Source organism: Condylura cristata, unplaced genomic scaffold, assembly GCF_000260355.1.
Source record: "Condylura cristata isolate star-nosed mole 26May11 unplaced genomic scaffold, ConCri1.0 scaffold00001, whole genome shotgun sequence".
Taxonomy (NCBI): Eukaryota; Metazoa; Chordata; class Mammalia; order Eulipotyphla; family Talpidae; genus Condylura; species Condylura cristata.
In genome coordinates, this window is record NW_004567102.1 from 75,906,338 (window position 1) to 75,920,463 (window position 14,126).

The 14,126-nt window shown below is 36.2% G+C and overlaps 1 protein-coding gene across 3 annotated transcripts in view; it reads right to left on the minus strand.

The window, feature by feature from the left end:
• Window positions 1-14,126, minus strand: part of PLAGL1 (pleiomorphic adenoma gene-like 1) — a 56,815-nt gene that overhangs the window by 42,105 nt on the left and 584 nt on the right. For all 3 annotated transcript variants that reach the window (XM_012723844.1, XM_012723828.1, XM_012723834.1), the window contains exon 2: window positions 9,965-10,019. The gene's annotated coding sequence lies outside the window, so the exon portion shown is untranslated. The remainder of the gene's footprint in view (window positions 1-9,964; window positions 10,020-14,126) is intronic.

Consider the following 14,126-nt stretch of genomic DNA (forward strand, 5'->3'; position numbering starts at 1 on the left):
CATTTTTAATTGAGAAAAATGATGGCTTGACCTATGAACATTTCATGTGTAAACCAGTTGTGTTATTTTAGCTGTCACAATGACCTGAGAATAGATGTTTTCCCCCTTTATACAAATAAAAACATTTAACCAAGAAAAATTAAAATTTTTCTCATTATCAAACAATTTATTAATAGAGATAGCATGGGACACCTCTATACTGGGTAGCATTTTGCACCCCAGGCTAGATCTCCTAGCTTCTTAGTTGTTCTTACTGCCTGGTAACAAGGTTAGGGCATCACCCATTTAGGTAGTCCTAATCCTCCCCAAAAGTTATGGTTTGTGAAAATTTGCTATGAGTAAACCTAATTTATATTTCTTAATGGGACATAAAATTAAGAATTGTAATTGTTAAGACATGATATGCAACTTGGAAATCAGGACATTTTCCATCACTAGGGATCTAAACTGGTAAATATTAAGTGCAGTACAGATGTATTTGCTCACCCACAGTCTATTCTTGTTTTCTAATACAGTATTACATCTAGGCCAGAGGGATTCATAGTAAACACTTCCTCTAGAGAGAGAAGTCCACGAGTCTAAAGATACACACACACACACCAAGTTCCAGAAGCCCCTCTTGGATTATGCACCAAGCTCCTGTAACCATGGTTTCTTTTCCAAAATGCTTGAAGCCTGCTACCAGGGATGGAACAGTCCTCTTTCTCAGACCTGTGTTTCTATGAACAGACCGTATCATAGTGTAAGTAGCCCTAGAACTAAGACCAAGGATGTAATTCTGTATTTATATGTTTTATACAAGTATGTGGGCACAGCTCAAACATTTGCCCTTCGGGGTACGGCAGAGTCCAATATAGGAACAGAAGGAGAAATGGGCCAGCACCTGTGGGTCAGCTCTCCCTATAATTCCATGCATTAGAGATGCAGAAATCTCTAGACACCACACTCAAACCTGGTTTTCTAAGTCATATGAGATACTTTTATCAAGGAATGATAAAGCATGTTTTTAGTTCCTGGCTTACCTTACAACTTTTAACTCTTTCAGCATATAGTACACATTCTTCTATCTACATTTTTGCTTGAACTTTTCCCTCCCCTTATAGTTACAGAGGGCCATGTGATTGGTTCTTGGCTATTAATAAAGTTAACTACTGGCCTTAAAACCACTTAAAATTCTCTTGACTTACCACGGCAATCAAGAAACACAAGTGTTCCAGAAAACACAGTGGCAAGATAGTGGTGTATCCACAGACCCGAGTCTCTGATAGTATGTAGAGTTTCCCACAAAGCCACAACTCAAATTCAGTAAGCACAAAAAGAAACCTACTTCTCAGTGAAGCTGCTGAGGTTTGGGGCTAGCGTGGTGGCACAACATAACTGTCCTATTCTGATAACATAGAGGCTGGTACCAGAACCAGATGCTACTCTAAAAAAATTCCTCAAGTATATGACCTTGGCTTAATGATAAGGAAGCAGTGAGGAAATAGATCTTATATGCTGGGAAGACAGTGATGTATTTTATGCATTGTTAAAACATTTGATAAAGCATTTACCTCTGTTACCTTACAAGACAGATCACCTACCTAATGAACTTGCAGTCCTATACCACAGTAATAGAGATACTGGAGGACCTGGCAGCTTTCTCTGCTCAGTTTATGTCTTTCTTAAGACATTTTTAAAATGCCACCATGTTGTTGTGGACCAAAACCATCAAGTTTATATACTCTTTGTAATTATTGTTTTTATTAGTGTGGCTGTTAAATCCTATTCTTCCTTTCTTATCTAAAAGAGACTATGTCATTAAAAATAAGACTTCTATTATCAAATTTATTCAAATATAACTTCTATTGCATGCAATGCATATTTATATTAAATATATATTTTACTATAAGTTGATTTTTTTTTACTAGTTCTAGGCATATATCACTATTGCCATTATATACTGCCCATAGTTGGGTTTTCACTGAAGTGACCTGCTTTTCACTGACATAGGAGCTGCTTTTCTGTTTATTTAACTTCACTTTCCCCTTATCAGTGGGGACCTGAGTGACAGGTCAGGAAGAACTGTTATATATCATCAGTCTGTGCTCTAAAAAGTGAGGTGAGTGCTGCCTTTACCACAATTAGTTCTGCATTAGCTGTTTCTGCATTAGTTCTGCAATGCTTTTATGTAGTCACAGGTGCTGAATATCAGAAGCCTGATAGTTCCCAACTTAAAACAGTATGTTAAGGTAATTCAGACAAAAAATCCAGGTAAAAGGTAGAAAAGGCTATGCCATCTCTTCCATCTATCAAAATAATTTTCCAGAATAGGAAACATCTGAGAGCTTCTAAGAGAAAAGCTATGAAATAAATATGGTCTTCAAAATTCAGAATATACTACCTATGAACAACCTTCTTCAAAATATCTCCATCTCATGAAAGAACCAGTTCTCTGCCCCCTCTTTCCTCGAACCTATTTAAACTCAAGCAAATTACAAGAAGGGGCAGGGAAATTGAATGAATTTAGATAACTACGGTATTTCTAATTGTTGATAGAAGAGAATCTTACTACACACAAATATATACTATTCCTGTTTAATACACACAAGTATATACTTGTGTATATATTTCAATTTTTAAAACTCTGGGTAATATATTTGCCTTTGAGGGCAGAATATTTTCTATCCCCTCTCCCTATAACTTTGGTGGTGGAGGAGACCTGGGATTAATAATCCCAGAAAGTGGTCTTATAAAACATAGATTTTAGGCTTCACAGGTATGTTCTACACTACATCCTCTTAGACTATGAACATCTTTCCCCAGCTATTTAAAAGCAATTTTCTAGACTGCAGTTATCAAGGCCAAGACTTACGCTTAAAACATAACATTGACTTTGTGTTTCACAGAAATTAAGACAGATTGATTAAGGTAACAAGATTTAACATACTTCACACAATCTCTCCAATCCCTAGCAGGAGCTACACTAAGCTCACTGCATTAACAATATTACTAATATTATGCCTAAAAAGTTATGGCAGAGAACTAAAGTAGTGTGTGCTACAGCATTTTCCTGGTGAATCAAGAAAACCAACTGTTAAGGTCTGATTTATCTCCCAAAATTAGATTTTGAAGCTCTATCTCTACTATGACTCATTTGAAGATGGGGCCACCCGGGAGGTATTTAATGTTAAACTAGCTATATGGTGGAACCCTAACCCAGTAAGACTGGTGTCCTTGTAAGAGAATGAAGAGATGCCAGAGACCACTCTCTCCACACACACATGCACACACAGAGGCGGCCAGAGGCAAGCCAAATGCGCTAGCATCTTGGGCTTGGATGTCTTGCCTGAAGTGTGAGGAAACATTTCTGTTGCTTAAGCCACAGAGTCTGTAGTGTTCTTTCAGGGCACGGTGAGCAGCTAGACAGACCATGTCCTGTGAAGTGTGTGGCTACCACAAGCACCTAGAAACATAGGAGAGGCTCTGGAATGGGGTAATGAACAGGCTGTGGGAAAGTTCTGAGGTTCATGCTACAGAGCAAGACTGATTATCTTGATGGGAATGTTGGTGGAACTCTAGATGATTCTGGAAAGGAGTCAGGAGGCAGTGAAGGCTATGCTATTGGAAACGAGGTTGAACGACATTCTGATGTTTTGGGGGAAAGTACACTTAATGTGATCAGGAGATTTCTAATCAAAGTATTGAAGGAGTGTCTTGGCTGCTCCTTACTGCTTACAGTAAAGAAAGGGGAGAGAAAAAAAAGATGAAAGAATCAAGCAAAAAGGAATGAGAACTTGAACTTTTGGAAAAATTCTCAGCCTATGTTGCAAAAACTGTGAAATTAAGTCCTGGAGAGAACACCGAGGGTGTGGCTGTCCAATTACTGCACCGAGAGGCTACTCTTCGAGCTTTAAACCAGTCAAGTCAGCAGAAGCCAGGAATGAAGAAGAGATTACACCAGCAGAGCCATGGGCCAGTTGGAACCAAAGGGAACACATGGGTGGAATGAGATAGAGGAAGACTTTTAGACTTCTGAGAGTCTCTGGATGAAACCAGAGAGCTATTTGGCTGCAAACACTGTTCAGGAAAAGAAGAATGACCCCAAGGGCAATTAAGAGATCATCTATTCTTCACTCTCACTACAGGTCCAAGCCACAAGGCTGTTTCCTCCTCAGTTTCAGAGGGAAGGGGCCCCTACCCTTGTTTCACGGACTAGGCAGCCCCTTGGGGGTATGGCCACTGCCTAGGTTCAAGGAGCCAGAGGCAGGTTATAAGCACAAGATGGTTATTCATGAGGTTTAAAATCTAAAGTCTGACCCCATGCCTCTGAATTATATATAGTATTGCAAACCAATGTTACCTTGATAGAAGTAAAACATAAAACTATATATGAGGGGAAAAAAAAAGGAAATGTCTAATGGAATTTGCCTGCTAGATTTTAGCCTCAGTATCAACCCCTTTTTTCTTTCCTATTTCTCCATTTTGGAAAGAAATGTCTACTCTACTCTCTACCTGTCCCATCACTGTTTTCTGGAACCACCTAACTTGTTTGGCTTTACTGGGTCATGGTCAAGAAAGATTTTGCCTCAAGGTAAATCATCCCTCAAGTCTCATCCATACCTGACCCTGATGATACTAAGACTTTATATTCTGGAATTCTGAATTGATGCCAGACTGGTTAATATTCTTGGATGTGTTGGAATGGAATAAGTGTATTTTGTATACCAGAGAGACATGAATCCAGGGAACAAGAACAAAATGTTATAGACTGAGTGATGTCCTGCTGAAATTCATATGTTGAAGAACAAATGGCCAATATGATTGCATTTGGTCATAGGATCTTTACAGAGGTAACTGAGATCATAAGCATGGAACTTGTGTTCTTCTAAGAGGAAGAGACCTCAGAAACCACACTCTATACAGGCAGAGAGGAAAGGCATGTGCCGATATAGTGAGCAGACAGCTGTTGAGCAAGCTGAGGGAAAAGGCCTTACTAGAAAACAGATTTGCTGGCACCTTGATCTTGAACTGCTAGACTCCAGAACTGAGAGGGACTACATTTTGGTGTTGTAAGCTGCCCAGTCTGTTTTGTTAAGATAGCCTGAGCTGACTAATACAGCCACCCTTCCAGAGTAGAAGATACTCTTCACCAGGAATAAATGAGTAAAAGCAGTTTAACATTCAGGGGATCCAAACCTTAACTGTATCAAACACAGACTTAAAAGTCTAGTAATCAAAATATGTCTCAAGGTCTAGTAATCAAAATATGTCCAATGAAATGAAAACTCTATAGCCACTGACTGTACTAACAGTGGCCAACAGTAAAATTAAAACAAAGAGCAGTCTCTTTTTTCAACACAAAACATAAGGGATGTCTAAGAGCTAACACCAAAAGATGTTCTGGTTGCTCACACACTCCCAGAATAATATTGACTCAGTACAATGCTAATGACAAAAAATATGTATGAAAATACTGACATATGCATCAACATCGATGAATTTCCAAAAATTATGCTTATGAATGAAGGCTGACAAAAAAAAAAAAACAAAAAAAACCCCATACTCTTTGTTTACACTTTAAAGTTTAGACATAGTGAATGTAAAGTGATATGAGTAAGTAGAATGTTGCCTCTAAAGGGATGCATTGACGAGGTGGTGCCTGAGCGAATTTTCTCTTCTGTATGTATATGATATTGTCTATCTTGGCCAAGTGGTGACATAGGTATACACATATATAAAAATCAAATGCTATATTAAACACTGCACAGTGCATATGCTTTGCCCTGCGCATTTTATTCTTTAATGGCACCAAAGTACTTTATAAGAGATAAGCAGTCTATTTTTACCTTATCAGTTACATAGTGAAGGTTATTAGGCAAATGTAAAATTTTCTACTTAAAATTAAAACCAAGACCAAACAAATTATGCCTGTGGTTCTAATCTGTGTCACTGACCCCAAAATAAGCCAAATTGACAATATTCAATTAGCGCATTAGAAACAATAAGAACTAAAAAAAAAAAAAAAAGAAAGAAAAGGAACAGTACGAACTAAGAACGAAAAGCCAAAGAACATAGAAGCACGCCAGTCGGTCCATAGCTCCTAAGTTTGGTCCCTGAAACAAAGACTCCAGGTAGCACATGGCAATGAAAATAAAATCACTGCAGAAGTGTGTTTTACCATAACTACATCTGTTTAATAATTTTATTCATTTAACTATTTTTAGCACCAAGGCAGTATGGAAGATACAGCTTTTGAATCAGACAAACCAGTTTTGCCACTTACTATATGTATTGAGCAAGTTTCTTAATCTCTTTGATACTGAGTTTCTTTACAATTTAAAACAGAGACAATAACCCTTACTTTGCAAAATTGTAGCACAATTATAAGTAGGTTCTTAAGAGTGGTAGCTATTTAGCAACAGTTCTTTGTATGCAAAGTATCATGCTATGTACTGGAAACTTATCTCTAAGAACCTGACCAACTAGAAGTGACATTTAGATATAAAGATTGGTGATGAAAGCTAAGAAGTTAACATGGGCTATAGATTAGGGTTCCTACACAGCTAGTATGATGATGAAGGGAGTCAGCTCTGACAGTGTTGGCAAGTTTTTGGAAAATTCACAGAAGTCCAAAGCAGAGCAGACTTGAGATTCTGATGAGAAGCTAAAACCAACAAAGCCACTGGACTGGTTCTGAAGAGCAAGACAAGGCCAGCAGGGTCTACATAGAGAAGAATCACCTTTTTCAAGGACTGGGGTATCACTGAGGACTGCTGGCCCCACTGGTCAGTATATGACAGGAAAAGGTGGAAACCTCATTACAAGGAGAAATAGCATAGGATGTCAAGGGCTTGAATTCAAGATGCTGACAGAGTTAGATGTCAGCGTTCAGTCTTTATTAATTCTCAAATTTATATGTATGATATTACAGTAATATTATATATATATATCAGATAATTGAGTATCCCTAAATGACTGAAAAAGTCCTTCATTCAAGCTTTGAAATGATCCTCATCAGTCCCTAAGTTTCTCAAGAGCAAAACACATTGCCTGGCACAGAAAATGCTCAATACTTATTAATATCTGAATCTTTTAAAATATTACAAGTATTGAAAACTCCACCAACAATAAAACATTTGAAGTGAAATGTGTATAAAAGGTAAACTCATTTCTCCTTACTGCTGAGTGGCCATTTCTCACAATATATGCCAAGTTCTGAATTTGCTCAATTCAATATTTAAAAAAGATTTCATTTGCAAAAGCTATCTCTATCTCTACCAAAAGACTCAGATATAAATTGCCCTAGAAAGCTGGGAATGTTGCCACACAGTTGCTAAGCTCTTGCGAAATATTTTTTTTTTAGGAATCTCTCACTCATCATTATGTCTTTTGCTACGGCAAAAGAACAGCCACTGTATGACTCGAGAATATTACATGAAAAAATTTAACTCAAATCCAGACTGCATAAAAATGTGAGGTACCCAAGAGTAAAAGATAATTTTACAAATGAATTTATACCATTATTTAAAAGTTAAAATAAAAAAAATAAAAAAATAAAAAATAAATAAAAGTTAAAATAACCTACCACATTAATAAAAAAATGAATACTTCCTAGGCGCTAGGCACATTTCTTAGCTTTTTCTATATTAACTCATTTAATCCTCTCAATAACATTCTATGGTAACTCATTACCTACATTTTACATTAAATGGTTGTTGAAAAAGTCATGACATACATTTTCTTTGAAAGACAAATGTGTCATGACATTTCTGCAACCCAATAGGTGAAAACACCAAAATATACAGAAAAGCTGGTCGCTGTTAGAGACTACTGTACCAGGAAGGAAGAGGTAGAACTAGGAATTGAACCCCGACAGCCAGTTCCACAATCAGAATTCCAGTTGATAAATCAATGTAGAAAAGAATAAAGGAAATGGAAAAAAAAATATCCTCAATCTGGTGAAAGACCTCTTTTCAAAAACTTTAAAAAATTTTTGAATATACAAAAATGAATTGTATTTCTATACACTACAAGATATTTGGAAAATAAAATTGAATAAAAGATATTTTCAATAGTGCTCAAAAAATAAAATGCCTAGAAATAAGTGTAATAATGTGAGTTCTTTAATATATCAAAACACAAAACAAGACAGAATAACTGAAGAAAGTATTCAGTGAAGGGATACATCATGTTTACAGATGGGAAGATTGTCCAGTCTCCAAACGTCGTTCTGGAGAATCATACCACAGATAAGCTTATTCTAAAATTTATATGGAAATGTAAAGTACTTAAATAGTCCAAACTATTCTTCATAAGTGAAGGGTTCACTCCACTGTATGTCATGTACTTACAATACAGTAAATACTGTATTAATAGAGAAACTGATAAACAGTTCAAGTGGAAAAGGACAGAGTCCAGAAAGAGATCCAAATATATGATCATTTTCAATAGAGGCCACTGAAATTCCATAGCAAAAGAAAAGTCTTTTCAATAAATGTGTAGTGTAGTGCAATTGGCTGCCCACATGGAAAATAAATCTAGATCCTTCACTTCAAACCACACAAAAATCAACTGAAGATAAATCAAAGACCCAACTGTGAAGACTAAAACTATAAAATATCTGGGGGAAACCATAGGCAAATGTTTGTAGTCTTTGAGAGTGGACAAAAATGACGGTGAGGGAAAATTCTGTGGGCACGGTACAAAAAAGCACTTATTTGACCCCACCAGTTTCCACCTCCTCTCAAAAACAAACAAAAAAACTGGCTGTACTGGACTTCGTGAAAATAAATCTGCTCATCTAAAGGCACCGTTAAAGAAAATAGGCAAATTTCAGACAAGTAAAAAATAATTGCATACGCATACTTTAGACATTCTATGTGGAATATATAAGAAACTAAATGCCACTAAAAAAAAGGGTACAAAAATTTTAAAAAGTGGGCACAAAAATTTGAAGAGACTTGTCAAAAAGAAACCTGAATGCCCAATAATAGAAAAATATGTTCACCATTAACATTCATTGAAATAACCAACTTACCCCAAACCATTAATTCATTTCCTTGGTATTATAACCAAGAAGATATGAGGCTATATCCACCAACGGCAGCTTTAAGAACATTTCCAGTGATTTTATTTCTAATAGCTAAAAACTGAAAACAGTTTCAAAGTCATAAATAAGAAAATGGGAAAAAAAATGTAGTATACCCATATAATGCAATACTTTAGGAGACATCACTTAACATTTTCTGTAAAGGACCAATTAGTAAATAGTTCACGCTTTGCACATCATATGATGTCTGTTACCACAATACATTTTGCAGAATGGACACAGCTAGATTCAGTGATATTTTATATATGCAATGCGCTGTGGGATGGAATTAATCCACAGGTCATAGTTTTCCATCCCTTGCTCTAAGTCAAAAATATCCAAATAAAGCCTGCTTATACATGGAACATAAACAAGTTTCAAAAATATCCTATAGACAAAAGAAAAATAAAGTAATAAAGTACAAAAAAGAATTAAACAAACACACTTATTTGAAGTTCAGTAACACTTGAAAATGATCTTTGCTGATAGAAATCAGGAGAGTAGTTGATGGGGACACAGGATAGGCTTCACTGAGAGGGCTGACTAGGAGGATATTTTTGCGGGGTAAAAATATCAAATATTTCTGGTGATCACTCACACACGTACACATGTATAAATTTTATCAAGCTATATATGTTTTTTATTTTATGTAACTTATAGCTCAATTTGGAGAAAAAAAGTAGACAAAGATTAGAAAACAGTCTTAAGAAATCATATAGAATTCAACATGGACAAAAACCAAGTAAAACAAAAGATTAAAAGTCATACTTAATAAAGGAGCAGGTCTAAAAGAATTCTAGCCAGAGTTCTTAAAAACTGAACACATGAAGAAAAAAAAAAAAAACACCGAAAGAGATACAGGATGAAACTTTCAAGAATTGATAAATGACAAACCTTTTAGACAGGAAACACTAAATCCAGGATAAAGGAAATGTCCACTGTTGTAAAGCTGTAGAACACAAGAGAAAAAAAGAAGATCTTAAAAGTGGGCCAAAAAAAATATATTACCAACAAATAAGTTATTTGAAGTAATTATAAAAGTAAAAGCCAATGGAATAACTCTGAGCAAAAAAGCTGTCAACCTGGAATTACATATTAAAACAAAAACATTATTTAAGAATGAAATAGACATTTTTAGATATAGTATGACACTAATGATCCCTTAATTAAGAAACTTATATTTTTATCTGAGGAAGAAAAAAAAGACCTGAGATGCAAGAAGAAATGATCAGGAAAGGATGCATTAAAAGGAAAAATTACAATGCCATATTAATAAGAGGAAAAAAATTAATTAAATGGACCTCATTTCTGTATAACAAGCATGTAAGCCAGGAGGATAATGGTATGAACGTAACCTTGAATTATTTCAGAAAAAAATAGAAGAAACTTTTTATTAAGTTTGTACATTAAAAATTTTAAGAAAACATATAATGTTCTCACTAGTCATGAGGAAAAAAAATTGGGGAAAACAAAAAACCAAGAGGTGGCAAACAAAAAAAATCAAGGTTAAGAACAAATAAAAAAAAAGCTAACTTTGATCCTAAATTAAATCTGCAAGTATATTAAACTTAATTGGGCTGGGCTCCAGCTAAAGGGCAAAGATTGACAGTATGGATTAGAAAAAAAAATTAGCATTTGCTTAGAATATCTCTTTCAAATAGGCAAAACCTAACTACTAAAAGAGTATAGTATAATAAAAATGGACTTTAAGTTAAGAGGCATTTGCAGGAGAGGCAAAGCATATCACTATAACATGACAAAGGGGCCAATTCACAGAAATTTCATATATACTTTAAACTTTTAAAACAAAGTTGACACAATTATAAGAAATTGAGAAAAATTCATTTTACTATATGTTATTACACCTACCTCAGTAATTGATAGGTGCTACAAAGCTTAGGCTTAATCTGATACATCTACATATAGATACACTTACACATACACATAACCACACACACACACACCTACACACACACACACACACACCTACACACACACACACACACACCTACATTGCCCCCAAATCTGTGAATACATATTCTTCTCAGTCATTCAAGGAATAGCTGAAAAACCATGAGGCTACAAAGCAATTCTCAGATTTCAAAGAATCGGTGACATAAAGCCCTCATTTGCTGACTACAGTGTGAGTTAGAAATCAATAACAAAAGGATAACTCACAAAACCTATCTTTGGATGGGGGGGCAGTGGGGGTGAGGGGGGGAATTCTAAAAAATCTCATAGGGAAGGAAAAAATATCATGGAAAAGTTTTAGTTCTTTTAGAACTGAAAACTACACTACATACAAAGCAACAGTAAACAAAAAATCTGTAGTACTACAGAGAGAGAGAAATGATCTGAGCAAAGATCCCAGAAATGAGCCCAAGCACATCTGAGAATACATGTGACAGACGTGGCACCGGGATAATGACCTCTCCACATGGGAAAAGGAAAATGCATTAGCATAGACATGTATGCATTTACATACATATGTCATAAATAAAATATATATACATGCATGTCCGTTAAAAAAGCCACATGCATAAACAATAACTTCAAGGGGAAAAATTTCAAAAACATATTTCCTTAAGGATAGAGAGGATCATCTCCAGACACAAAAACACTGAGGAAAGATCATCTATAGTTTATATAAGCAACAAAGGATTTGTATCTTGAACACTGTTTATCCAATAGAAAAAATACCCACAATGATGAGAATGTTCTGCTATATAACATAGTGTCACATAAAACAACATAACATCATTGAATACAATAGCCACTAGTCACACGTGGCCACCGAGCACATAAAATGTTGACCAAGAGTGATGAAGGAACTGAAATTGTAATAATGACAATATGTTAGCATTTTAAAACCCTTGATAAAGAGGCAGGAGATCACTCTATTTTTATATGCATTTCTTCATTTTTTCATAAAAGAATTTGATTTTAGTTTAAATCACTACATAAAATTTAATCACAAGTTTGTAAAAAAAAAAAAAAGTGTAGAAGTCACTTTTAGAAACCAAACTCCAAAGTGCTCCTAGTATTATCTGTGAGTTTTAATCTTTTAATGTGTTTAAAAAACAGATTATCTGAGATACCAAAGTATAGAAAGAGTTTAATGAACACTGGTGTATCCATCCTAGAATTTATAAAACATTCTGATATTGTTTAAATTCCCGGGGGGACCTCTCTTGATCAGGACTTTTTCCTAAAGAGCAGCTGGAAAATATGAATAATAGACTAGAGCTTTGGCTTAGGGTTTCATTATTTTTCAATACCCATATCTCACTACATATTTGGGGAACATGTAACCTACAAATCTATGTATCATTTTGCAAGAGTAATCAAACAAACTTCCTTAGCCCACATCTGGAGATAAAGCATTTACAGCATCTCAAAAATCATCAGCAAGCCCCTTCACAGCCCCACCTTCCTCCCCTAGGAGGTGACCACTAGCTTGACTTTTATGGCATTTTTTCTTTACTACTTTTAATGATTGTATGCATCCCTAGAGAAAAGCTTTATTTCACCAGGTCCTGAATTTCACACAGATGATATCATAGAACTCTTCGGCAACTTGCCTTTTTGGGGCACGGGGGTGGGGAGGGGCTCAATATTATTAAGACCTATTTGTGTTAAAACAGAACTACTTTCTCCAACGCTCTACAGGGTGGGTTGTATTTTATGACTAGATAATAATTTACCTTTCTCCTTCAGATGGACACCCGAAGGCTGCCTCCAGCTTAGGGAATTACAAATAACACTGCTGTAAAGCTTGTATACGTCTGCTTGTGTGTGTGTGTGTGTGTGTATATATATATATATATATGTGTGAAAATATATCTAGGGCAGTGGCTTTCAAACTTTTTTGACTATGACTCATACTAAAAAGAATGACGTTTTCCATCATGACACACATCTCTGTGTGTATAAAACAGAAAAAAAAAGTTTCATGAAGCAAATACCTTATGATCTGATACACACTCTGCTATTTTCTATTCGGTTGCTTCATGATTTACAAGTTCTGATCATTAGCTACCCTAGGTGGTGTCACAACCCAGTAAAATGGACTTCAAACTTTGAAAAACAGCTCTAGAGACTAAAATATCTAGGAATGGAACACAGACATCAAATAGCATTTTTTCTAGATAATTATCTGTTAAATAAGCGTTTTACCTACGTGCATATAATTTGCCACTCTATATATACTTCTAGAGCTAAAACTGAAACATCAGATCATTTTATCTTTTCCTTCCTTCACTAAGCAGTATTAATCACATACCAAGCGTTAAGTAAGTATCCACTGGACCCCCAGCGAGACTGATGGGTTAATACGAGGTTGGGGGTAGCATAAGGGATCACGACCTCCATGAGGCCCCTGAAAACTCACGGGGCTCGATGGGGCTCCGATCCTGCCCGGGGAGAGACGGTTAGGAAAGGATTCCTGGAAGAAGAAGCTATGCTGAGTATTTCTATTTTTAATTTTCATTGGTTTCCTAAAACATAAAAGTCACATCTGTTAAAAAAAAATAGTAATAAAAGTCTATATTACAGGAGCATATACACGAAGCAGCAAAAATTCCCAGCACCGATCTTCAAGTTTGATGCTGAGACTAAATAACCGGAGTTGCACTATCAATTATCCTAATCTAGGAAATTTCAGCAGCCAACATCATAAAAGAGTTTTCCGAGTCTATCCGACAGAGCCCATAAAGTGTAAAACCAATCCCGTTTTCTGTAACGATGCAAATGCAAACATTTCGTGGTTAGTCATAATACGACTTTTAAGACTTTGTGTGTGTGTGTGGCCTTTGGAGTGCCCGCTTTCAGAAATCGAGTCCTTTTACTGCATATCAAATACACGCGAACGCTCCCGAAAGGAGCATCCAAACCCGCCAGCCGAGAGGAATCCGGTGCAAGCCGCCGGGCTTGCCGGGTGACAATTTGCCGGAGTTTCACACTTGGTCCCGGAGCCCGAGCCGGAGCCGTCACGTACTCGGCGCGTCGGTCGGCACCGGCACACCCTCCGCAGCGCGGCACGGAGCCCGGGACGGTC